Here is a 12,895-nt window from a genome sequence, read left to right on the forward strand (position 1 = left end):
GCAGAAAAATAGTCCGAATTTCAACCTATCAGTCACTAGTTGGTCGGTTTAACAGGATTCTTAAATGTGACTGTTTGGCTGTGGTGAAACCATCGCTTTCAACAGGTACAGCATACAGTGAAGTCTCGTCTTGCGGACACCCCAATTTTACGGACACCTTGCTATTACGGACAGGAGAAAAATCCCCGACAAAAATACTGACAAAGAAATGACTGTAAAAAACTCTCGCTATTACGGACATGAAATGACGGTCCCGAGGGTGTCCGCTGTAACGAGAGTTGAATGTATTTGCGAATTTCATCTGCCTTTCCTTAAAATTTCGGCTGTATTTCAGTTACGTTAACTTTAGTTTTCAGAGCATGTCCTTATCACATTTAGTTCTATATAAATGCTACAAATACTTAGCGCTCTTAGAGCGCTTGATAGAACACGCCTGATATAAATCCTATTCTTAGGCATTAAAAAAAAGAATAAATACTATAATATAAATTTGGTTAAAATAGCTTGCAAAACCTATTCAAAAGTGTTAATTTACTCAAGATTGCACACTGCTAATTTTAATGTTTGTTTCATTAAAACTGAGATCAAAATCCTGAAAAGCCCCCCCAAAAATTATAAGAATAAATGAAAAGGATAATTGATAGCCGACCTCACCTGAGACTAATCCAGAATAATTTGTACCAATGGTGGAGAGAGTTCTCCCTCAATGATGTGTCTTTAAAAGTGATTTCATTACCGTCGTCTCTTCTTAATCTTGCATATTAGTCAAGGTTATTAACGCTAGGGTTGTCGCTGAACTAAAATGAATGAAAGAAAAAAAATACTTATGCATGGCAATAAAAAAACATAGATCGACAGGTATAAGTGGGAAGGAAAGGAGAGAACGTGGGGGTGCTGTGACCAATATGGTATCACTTAGCAAGTCTAATCCTTGAAAGCTTAGTATCTAATCGTAGAAAGCTTAATATCTTGGCGTAACCTAAGAAGATGCCAACCGAAAAAATTACAGTCAATCTTTGAAATGTGTTAATAATTCATGTGTAAGAGGTAGGTGATAACGATCAAGCGGTGATATGAAGATATGAGATTTATACACGTGCAATGATCAACCACCCTTGTCGACCAACCAGGAAACAGAAGCATTTTGATAGCTAAGGCATTAAAAAAACGACAACAACAAACAACAACAGCAAAAGCCCCGACACATTTAGACAAACAGAAATAGAGGTTTTGCACCATCACGTGGCGGTATCCATGTTAAATGGAAAAACAATACAATTGTTCCACCATCTTGCCACAGGCAGCCCAAGCTGTGTTATTGGCGTTGTCACGTGATGGTCCACATACACACACACACAAAAACAAAAAACCACAAACAAACAAACAAACAAACAGACAGATAGAAATAGAAAACATGAAAACGAAAGCAACAGCAAAAGAAACGGGGACTGGGTCGAGTTTGGCATTGTTTTCTTGGACGTGTTTTTTAAGATGGCGTCTATTTTGTCTTTTAAAACAGTCCAACAATACACTGTAATGGCAATTCGACCAGTATTTTCCCCCTTCAAAATGGATAACAGAGAGTCAGACTCGCCAAGGACTCTGCGTCAATACATCTGTTCTCTTATTAATATGACGACAACCAGCCGAACTTTTCTTTTGCTCTCATTTTGCTCAAATATTTCTTTGTAAATTAATACATTTTCTGTAAAACCAATCCGTTCTGATCACTCAAAATAAACTCAGAATAAATTGATAATCAATATTGTACAGATATAAGCAGGTATAGTGTACATTGAATTGAAGATTAAAGTTTCATTTAGGGACAGTGCTGTGATTGGTTACCCCAAGGCGCAAAGCATCATGGGGCATACGAAAGTAGAAAATTCGTCTGAATGTAAATCGGCAAAATATTCACGCATGCGCAAAGTTCCATTTTTTTCACAATCAATCTCGTACCCAGAGCCTGCGTTTCTTCTGGCCTGCGGCAAAGAACAAGGACTCTGACATAATCCATTTTTTGAGACCAGGATTTCTTGGACTTCCGGTATAACAGCGCACGCGTTCAAAGACTTGCTAAAAATTAAAAATATTTTCCCCCCCGACTTTTAATTCGTACTATGATTTTTACTTTGATTTTGAGTTCGATTTAACTCTTACTTTGCTCATTTTGAGCGTTGATATCTCACTTTCCGAAAATTGCGCATGCGCCAAAATATGGATTATGCCAGAGCCCTCGTTCTTCGCCACAGGCAAGAAGAAACGCAGGCTCTGGGTACGAGATTGACGATTAATTTCCTACAGATACGATATAAAGGAATCCCAGTGGCGCCATCGATTTTTAACTGTAGTTATTCAACATCCTATTATGATAAGCAAGCTTCTTGAATTTGTTGATGTCGAGAGCCTTCCCAAGGTGATAATTTTCCAATTAAGCTATGTGGTTAAAGAAAGTATACAAAATTCAAAATTTATCTAATTCAATGCCATGGTATAACCATGTTGTCCAATTGCTGTAATGTTTATATTGTGTATATATTGCGTGCATCTATTTGTCTTGTAGACATATATCTTACCCTTGTAATATCGAGTCTTTCAAATTTCGGTTTGCAAAGTGATAATTAATAAAAATATTAATATTAATCTTCTAACACATACGAGAACGCTTTTTTAATAAAGTTAGTCGCCTGAAATTCGTACGAAGCTGAGACCGTCAAGGTTATGGGTAGAAACAATTAACCTCAGTAAACCTATGCATCGTTTGCACGTTACGTCATCGCGGCCATGATGGTACCATTTAACAAAAGATTTCTCATTAGCATCCATTGTTAACGGTACCACAATGGCCGCCATGTTTTTGTCTTTTAACTCGCTTGGGAATGCTTGCAACCCATCAATAGAGGTTTTGCACCATCACGTGCCCACGCCTATAATGCTGCTCGGGCTTCCTGTGGTTAGATGGCAGAATAACAAAATCCCTCTGATCTTGGGAATTTTATTCTTTCTCATGTAAAACGACTGTATTGTTGCTGCCATCTAACATGGCTGCCGTCACGTGGTGGTGCAAACCCTATATTGATGGAATAGTCCTCTTAACAGTTCCCTGCGCCAGCTTGAAAGGTAGCCGTGCCTTTGCATCGAAGCGAGACGAACGGTGATCTTGCAATGATAGAGACCTTTTTTAACACGTTGGACAATTATTCGCATGTCTCTATCATTGCAAGCTCACCGTTCGTCTCGCTGCGATTCAAAGGCACGGTTACCTTTCAAGATGGCGCAGGGAACTGTGAAGGGGACTATTGAGATCTTTTATACGTTACAGTTTCACCTCCTGCGAGCATGCGCATCCTCAAGCTTCAGTTTTTATACTTTGTGACTATGAAACGATCCTCAGTAATCTCAAATTTGTAGGATTTCGGTGACTAACTTTATCGAAATCATTGAATCATATATGATTCTTTTTTGCTTGGAAAAAACTTTTTTCGATTGTTTAGAAATATATATGGTTAGAATTAACTATTCGAAAATCTTGGCAGAAACTACGAAATAAAGGAAATAAAAATAATTTATTACGAACAAAACCACTCACTCGGTTGTCTTTTTTTAAGTAAGGCGGCATTTCCCCCCATCTACGCTAACACAAGAACATACTTAAATTGCATTGATAGGTAATCGTTCAAAAAAAAAAAAAAAAAAAAAAAATATATATATATATATATATATTGATGCAGGTACACGTCATAAAGGTGGCCATTTTTTTAGCAGCTACTCTAAAAATACAAATACAAGGTTATTTTGGCTTCCCTTACAAATGAAATCGCAAAAATAGAAATATATCTTAAGATAATTGTACGGAATAAAAAAATTCAAGTCACGAATCATCGTGCTAGTATGTATGCTATTCATTCTCAAATTATTTCTCTTTCTCGGACGTGCCATCATTCTTGTTTGTTTGCTTTAGGCATGAAATATAATTGATATTTATTGATATTTTTGCAGGAAAAAGGGAATTTCGAAGAATGTTTTGAACAAGATTAGATGGATTCATGTCTAAATATTTAGAATAAACAACCTTATAGACGACCAGCTAATTGTCGTAAATTCACTCATTTAAAATTAAACCAAAAACTTGTGCAAAAATGGATAAAAGAAAGAAAATCCAAATCAAGTTTGAAGTACAACAAAGAAAAAGGCATTAAAAGGAAGATTAAAAAGAAAATTGCTTTTTGTGAGCTTGTAATACCAAAAATTTAGAGATGGTATGTTATCTTTTTTTCTAGGTTGCTAGATATATAGAGTTCCCGTGATTAAAGTGTCTAATGTAATAAGTATTATTTAGCATTTTGTGTCAAAAAGAATCTGTTTCATTTCCTCTTACTCTAAGGCACTCAACAACAAAAATTCCAAACATGAGCAACTTGACAGGAATTGACGTCGATAAACATTGAATCTAATTGGTTAAGAATGCCAAATATCAAAAATACTTCATGTAAAGACTCTCTCAAGGACAATACGAAAGGCTTGCTTGTAGCCAAAAGACTTCGTGTTTATGCGTTTGCGTGAATCTCATGTAGCTAACCTACCACCCTGATCAATATATATCCTTTGCTAGAACTTTTCGAGTCGCAGTCACTGATTCGTTCAAGTGCTTTGTTCGAAAACTGCCGACGTCAAAAGAACCGCTCCGGTCAATGTATCACTTTCTGCCCCCCACGAAGCATTCTACAGGAGTCTTAGATTTCCTCGTTAAAGAAGCACTACCTTTCTCTCGAAATGCTACTTATAGATGTGAAGTCTTTTGAAGAGCATTATAGTTGCAAAGTAAGCTGAGAGCAAAATAGCTGTTGATAGAGTACGTATCAGCACATGGCTATTTCAAAACATTTTTACTCAAAAAAGTTAAGCAGTTTTTATCTTAAATGGTACTGTAACTGAATATATTTATTGTATATATTATATGTAAATATATAACATATAAATATAGTTCTGATCAGTTATTCTCTTTAAAAATGCCTAATCGATTTTGAGTGTCGTTTTTAAACTAGTGCTTTCAATGTTATGATATGTTTCGAAACTTTATTAAATTAGGAAGAAAAATAAAAACCGGCGAAAAAATGGAGGATAAATGGTAAAAACATGTTGTTTGGTTTGGAATAAATTATTACAGCTTAAAAGAATAAACCTTGGAAAGCGGAAAGCTATGCTCAGTCTGTTCTGTTATGTATTTTCAACTTCACCTTTCTCTTCAATCTTTGAGTCCATAATTCAAACTATTCATCTTGAAATAATAAATTGCACTAATGTTTTCAATTCCTATTTTTGTACAGTGACTTAATATCTTTTTTTCCTTCCCTCGTTTTTTCTTTTGTTTTTGTTTAGCAACACCTTTTTCTCGTGCTCTAAATACGTGCTGCGCTGTCTATATCTTCTGAATTACACCCTTATGTGAAGTTATCGAGAAAAAGTATACAATATAGATTTTTAAGAAGCAAGAAATATATCTACCTCGTTAGTTTCAGTTGAAGACACGAAGGTACTTGAATTCTACATCCATTTTACACCAAGAGGAATTCCTTGGAAAAAGTGGCGATCCAACCAACCCTATATTGACCAACCAGACAGATCTTGTGGCTATTCGGGAAATAAAAAATGTAGGTTTAGCAACTGTCCTTGATTCACTTACGAGTAGGCTTTACCAGGCGGCGTTATGCAATCATAAGGAAGATATCATCAGGCAAATTAAGATATTCCGTGTATCCACCTCCTTGAACATGGTCAGCAAGCAGCGAGACTTCAATGAATTAAGCTAATGTAAGTTCAGCGAAAGAATAATACTTGACTTCCCACCTGCTTGGGTTTATAAACATCAAATTTAGTTTCTTATCCGGCCTGATTGGAGATCTAATGAAAATGAAGGGATCGTTTAATGATTCTTAAGCAAATATAATCCCTTTTATTAAGAAATGAAAGTGCATAGCTTAGTGAGTATAAAAAAAAAACCACCCAAGTAAAAAAATAGCTTTAAGACAATGTAAGTCACTGGCCCTACAATAGTATAAGACTAGTGATATTTTATTTTTGGCTGTCGGGGAATCCTAGAGTGTGTACGTAAGCGCACTGTGTAATGTATGAATATAAACTATGCAAAGAAAAAATAATAACAGAAGGCGCGAAAACAATTTACCCTGTTTTTTAAATATCCCAGAGTGCTTTGCAGAGCGAGCTTGATTGACAGCTTTGTAGATGATCGCCATTATTGTCATTGATTTCCTGTAACGAAAAAGTGAAATATATCGCTATAGAGCAGCTGTTAGTATCACAGCCTATCATGCACTGGTTACGTCTGACAACTGACAAATACTTGACAAATATACTTCCATTATTGATAAGTCGATTGTGATTCGCCATGGAAAATGCACAAAGAGAAAAATTAAAATTAAATTGCCTCATTTTTGTAAAATAGTAATCAAGATGCTAGAAAAATATATATCTAATAAGCAATTAAGTGGAAAAACGAACAAATGAGTGAGCAAAGAAACGCTAGGGAACGCTATTAAATTAACGAACAGATGAATGGATGAATGGGTGGACATAGGTACGGAACGATGGACAGACGGTTAGAAGGACGGACTGCAGCAAGGCAGAAGGACAAACAGAAGAAAATATCGAAGGACGAAAAGATGGACAGACGTACCGAAGGACAGATCAAACGACGGAAAGACAGACAGAAGAACGTAAAGAAGGACTGAAAGGTGGACAGACGGATCGAAGGACAGATCAAACTGACGGAAAGACAGACAGAAGAACGTAAAGAAGGACTGAAAGGTGGACAGACGGATCGAAGGATAGATCAAATGACGGAAAGACAGACAGAAGAACGTAAAGAAGGACTGAAAGGTGGACAGACGGATCGAAGGATAGATCAAATGACGGAAAGACAGACAGAAGAACGTAAAGAAGGACTGAAAGGTGGACAGACGGATCGAAGGATAGATCAAATGACGGAAAGACAGACAGAAGAACGTAAAGAAGGACTGAAAGGTGGACAGACGGATCGAAGGATAGATCAAATGACGGAAAGACAGACAGAAGAACGTAAAGAAGGACTGAAAGGTGGACAGACGGATCGAAGGATAGATCAAATGACGGAAAGACAGACAGAAGAACGTAAAGAAGGACTGAAAGGTGGACAGACGGATCGAAGGATAGATCAAACTGACGGAAAGACAGACAGAAGAACGTAAAGAAGGACTGAAAGGTGGACAGACGGATCGAAGGATAGATCAAATGACGGAAAGACAGACAGAAGAACGTAAAGAAGGACTGAAAGGTGGACAGACGGATCGAAGGATAGATCAAATGACGGAAAGACAGACAGAAGAACGTAAAGAAGGACTGAAAGGTGGACAGACGGATCGAAGGATAGATCAAATGACGGAAAGACAGACAGAAGAACGTAAAGAAGGACTGAAAGGTGGACAGACGTACCGAAGGACAGATCAAATGACGGAAAGACAGACAGAAGAACGTAAAGAAGGACTGAAAGGTGGACAGACGGAGCGAAGGATAGATCAAATGACGGAAAGACAGACAGAAGAACGTAAAGAAGGACTGAAAGGTGGACAGACGGATCGAAGGATAGATCAAATGACGGAAAGACAGACAGAAGAACGTAAAGAAGGACTGAAAGGTGGACAGACGGACCGAAGGACAGATCAAATGACGGAAAGACAGACAGAAAAACGAAAAGAAGGACTGAAAGGTGGACAGATGGACAGACTATAACAAACAAAAATACCCAAAAGAAGTAAATAAGAAAATATTAAGGACATCATATGAAGTAACTGACAAAACCAAACATCTTCACTAATTTCTTTGATTTTTTTTGTTAATATTTTGCCCCAATAAATTGATATTCATTTCAGTGCTATTAAATGGAGTAATACAAGATGGTAATAGCTTTCAATGTTCATTCTTTCATTCTTTCTAGTTTGTTACGTGAGGGGTGCTGCGCACAATGTTAACCCAGGGAGGGGTGCACCCCTTAGAATCAAAGCCAAAAAACAAAATTGGTTATCTTCGAAGTAGGAGCACAAAGTGTAACCAGGGAGGGGTGTGCACCCCCTGCACCCCTCCCTTGCACCCCTCCCCTGGATCCGCCACTGGGTAGGTAGGTAACTTAGTTTCTTTCATTAATAATTCTCTTCCAGAGAGCCGTAAATAAAAATATTACAAACGTAGTTAAATTACTAATTACAATAAAAATGAAATTAATTATCAGCAAGAATTTTTTTAAATTTAGATATTTACTTGCATATTCCTTGCCCTAGAATTCACATGACAACCTCTAGTATTATATTCGTGACATTCAAAAACAAGAGGAATTCTAATTAATGAATCTGGTGCTATTTCATATTCTATTTTTTAAACAGTTATGTCCGCCCTCACCAAGAGATTTCCAATCCAGCATATCCTTCCTTCCAGCATATCCATTGCCTTCCTTCCTTCCTATCTATCTATCTTTCTTTCTTTCCTTCCTTCCTTCCTTCATGAGTTTATTCGTTTCGATTGTTATTATATATTTATCTGTGTTTTTTTATTTATTCAGCAATTTTAATAAAATAAATACTTCACGATTTCGCGCCATTTTAATGAATGAACGTGCACCTTTAGTTGGCACCTTTGTCCTACCTTGTGTAAAAATTTTAAACGACAACAAAAAGAAGAACAAGTGTTTAGAAAACCAAGGTAAAAAATTGTATTTAAACTGTATGAAAATTTACTTTCAAGTTCAACTTTATTCCAAGAATTTGTAATCACTAATTAATTTGACTTGTAAATGAAGGAAAGAGTCATTTGCACTTCCAGCTTGACGCGAGTTTGACTTTAACTAGACAACTTTACAACTTTGTTTCCCTTTGTAAGTCTTTCTATATTTTTCCAACGACGAAGAACTTAAACCTGAATTCTTGGAATCTACAGCAACCGAATACATATATTTGTTTCCATAATAAGCTTAATTCAACATATTTTCGTCGTTGTATTACAGCTCTTGTTGACATTTCACATCGATTCTTCACTCGGTCTGCATTTAAAACATTGCTATTCTGTGAGATAGTCGAGCTAAACAGTCGCTTTAGATGATGTTATTGTCCAGTAAGTTTATACATTCCACTATCTAGTTATTATATTCAACATTAATTCATTATTGTAAGTGTTTTCATGCTCTCATTCTTTCGAGGGTAGAAGCCTGAGGCATTTTACTGGAAAACGTGTCTCGGTTATGATAGTCAAATAAAATAATTCTTACCTTTGACAGCTCAAATAAGATTCATTCAAAATACCAAACCAAATGCGAGACTTGTAGTCAGACTTAGTTGTGGTCGCATAATTATATAAAGCAGGTTTAAAGGGTATAAACTTTACGAAAACATAAGAAAGAATACTGAACGTTTTAAAAGTCTATTATCTGATGGGCTGCCTGTGGTCTCTAAACCAACGCGCTCGTTCTTCATTGGGCACCCTGTGGTACATAGATCTTGCTTGCTGCGAGGTAAACTATACTATGTGGTAGTCCCCTGAGTAATATTTAAGTCGGAAGAACTGAAATGTTTTTAAATACTTAAGATTCAGGTGCTCTTCGTTGAGCTTTTCTTAAGATAACATTGTTAAAAAGGTAGCTTCGTATAAAATAATCCATCGTTTTCCGCCTGGTTTTCCTCTTAATTTTCTTACTATCTTTTGTATTAAGGCTTATAAAAAGGCACCCACTTTGACATGTTTATACTATCTTTAATTAATGATTTCTGATGCCAAAGCTTCTTCTTCCAACATGAAAAGCTTCATTGGCAAACTTCATTTCCGTTTAATTCATTTTCATACTTTAACTTGAAGTATTTGTGTTTGCTTATATCCGCGACGTTACTTTATCCTCATTGAATGTAAATATTCATTATTATAAGTTCCTGGACCGCAAATCAAAAACCGACAAAATTTACCCGTACAGTAGATTAGAACAGTCTAAAATACCGGTAATAAAGCTGGATCTTCCTCACTAGTCTACACTGGACAGACTGGTCAGGACCCCTGCCCGCGTCATGATGTCTGGCGTGAGATATATCACTCGTATGAATTGATATAAATACAGACTGGGTGGGTATTATTGCTTCGATATCCTACTATAATACTAAATATCTTGATAATAATCAGATATAGCTATATATTTTTAGGTATTGAATCCGCAATGCGTATTTTATGCTATCTTACTAATGACACACTTTATCTGCTGCGCAAGTTCAATGAGGTTAAGACAGGCTTAACTGAGCTTTACTCAACACAGTTTGTTGTATTTTTAAAAAGATTTTCACAGTCATGTTTGCAAATTGATTTTATGATATTTTTTGTTGACAACCTTTTGTGCTCAGTTGCACAGTTTGGATGGACCCAATGCAAGGTTAAACTTGTTCTTGGTTGCTAATGTATATTTGTCCATGGTTTCTTTCCTTTCCTTTCCTTTCCTTTCCTTTCCTTTCCTTTCCTTTTCTTTTCTTTTCTTTTCTTTTCTTTCTTTCCTTTCTTTTCTTTTCTTTTCTTTTCTTTTCTTTTCTTTTCTTTTCTTTTCTTTTCTTTTCTTTTCTTTTCTTTTCTTTTCTTTTCTTTTCCTTCCTTCCTTCCTTTTTTTCTTTCTTTCTTTAGCGGTCAATAAGCTGCTCACATACACTTAATGATCATTTGATCAGTAATTAAGTTAATGCCCTCCTATCTTTGGTTCATAATACAACCAAGATTGGGCGGTACATAAAACATACCCTACCTTGGTGGTATTATTCACCAAGGAGATACCGGGTCAAGAATAATGACTTCACTTGACCGTCTACTAATCTACAACATTATTCGCATTTCTCGCAATACATCTACACTTTTCATGAACATCTTTTGAAATTTTCTCTCTCATACGTTTTAAAAGTGAATAATAAGTTTTGAAATTATCATTGCAAAAAAGTCATGATTACTCTTTTTAGTGATCTTAGCATAATTTGGATGGCCCCATGGATACTGACCTCGTTTAAGGCCCTCGTTATAAGAGGCACTCGAATCACTGATTTGTAATAAAACAGCTTTCCAATTATCATTATTCTTTCTTTATCATTATCTCCAAATAGAATCAATACGAGTGATACCATGATACCTGATAGGCGTATTACGGATATTGAATCTGTATCATCATATAATGTTTGTAAAAGAATTGATAATAACTGAGCTCTAGGCTCCTTCGTTGTAAGAATCTATAGGTATATGTCATGGGATTGGTATGCCTTTAATGAAGCGACGAAAAACGTATGTAACTCTTCCCAGTTCCCCTCTGCTTTTACCCTTAAGATAGTATTTATAATAGTGCGGACGAATCGTATTAGATCGATTTAGACAAGCTATAAATGTTACCTATACAGACTAATACAGCACCTACAATTGGATAAAAGACGTTTTGCAAGCCATTCGAGAGCCAAGTTGGCAGGTTTGTATGTAATGTTTTTGACGACATGCCACCACTAGCTACTTCAACTGTTACTGATTGATACTATTGATGGGTTGCAAGCATTCCCAAGAGAGTTAAAAGACAAAAACATGGCGGCCATTGTGGTACCGTTATCAATGGATGCTAATGAGAAATCTTTTGTTAAATGGTACCAATATGGCCGCGATGACGTAACGTGCAAACGAAGAATAAGAACGTTTTTTTTTTTTGAAAACACAGCTTTTCGCTCATTAGTAGCTAAATAATGCCTCCATTGACAGCACCCAGAAATATGATTAACCTCTGTTTTGCCAATGGTCACGGGATATCAAATTATTTCCTTATTTTAAAGATTATTGCATACCCTACCAGCCACTATAACCATGCAGATTTCAATCCTCTCAATCCTCAATAAGCGTCATTTACATTATTCGGATAATTTTCACGAGTTTTTTCTTCATAAAGCTTACTCGTATGGTGCTTGTTTTGCCTTTTGGCAAATATTATTGAAAATGGTTATAAATATACTGCGAATCCCTTAGTAACAGATGTAAACAAAGCTTTTAATTCCGCCATTGTAATGAGCCTAACGGATATGAAATCTAATGAATAACAATTGATATTTTCCCAAGTGATCTAGAAAAATAAATTGATCAAAGAATTACTTCAGTTAAGCATAAAATGACCTTGACAGCAAGGTTGTGGGATTCCATCAGGTTTCGGTCCTCTTTGAGGCTAGTACGCATGCGCTGAGGGACTGCTATAGTCGCAACCGAACGAACGGACCTGATAATACTAAACGTGGGCGTTTGTCAAAACTTTAGCATCCTTTTGACACTAAGCCACCGTATCATGATTCAATCCGGCCCACTGGGTCAAGCATGTTGACTGGTGTTGAGACAATAATGGCAAGGGAGATCAGTGAAAACACATGTTTATAGACTGATTTGGTATAGCTGCGGGCTAGAAAAAATCTTAGTTTAGACAATTAATTAGGAAAGACAGATTATTCTTATATTATATTCGTTGAAGTGCAAATCTGAGGTTTAAAACACTTATGACAGTAAGATCAACAAGACACTTATTGCTTCCATGAAGATATTCTCACCCTTATGCATGCTTGTCACAGCAGAAAGATGTCTTGAACGATCTTACTAAAATAATTTTGGAGAACATATGATAAAGGATCTTGACGCTAAGCCGATTAAAACGGCTCTTAAACCGACTTGCATAAAGATATCTTTTCGGCCCTCAGGCTAACTTGCCTTAAAACTACTAAACTAATAATACTGAGCAGATAAACATTTATTAAAGGACCTCATATATTTCTATCAAGGCCATGAGTCTCAAAAAAAAAAAAAAGAATAATTGAGGATACTG

General features: G+C 36.2%; 1 long non-coding RNA gene across 1 annotated transcript in view; it reads right to left on the minus strand.

The window, feature by feature from the left end:
- Positions 1-660: 660 nt before the first annotated feature.
- LOC116301882 (uncharacterized) overlaps positions 661-12,895 on the minus strand; it is a 29,247-nt gene continuing 17,012 nt past the window's right edge. The window contains exons 2-4 of the long non-coding RNA XR_016119443.1: positions 6,185-6,270; positions 5,506-5,631; positions 661-797 (exon numbers count right to left, since the gene is read on the minus strand). This is a non-coding gene — a long non-coding RNA (uncharacterized LOC116301882). The remainder of the gene's footprint in view (positions 798-5,505; positions 5,632-6,184; positions 6,271-12,895) is intronic.

This window comes from Actinia tenebrosa, unplaced genomic scaffold, assembly GCF_029948245.1.
Source record: "Actinia tenebrosa isolate PJP-AT-01 unplaced genomic scaffold, QUT_ActTen_1.0 PGA_scaffold12__29_contigs__length_12842862, whole genome shotgun sequence".
In the NCBI taxonomy this organism is placed as follows: domain Eukaryota; kingdom Metazoa; phylum Cnidaria; class Anthozoa; order Actiniaria; family Actiniidae; genus Actinia; species Actinia tenebrosa.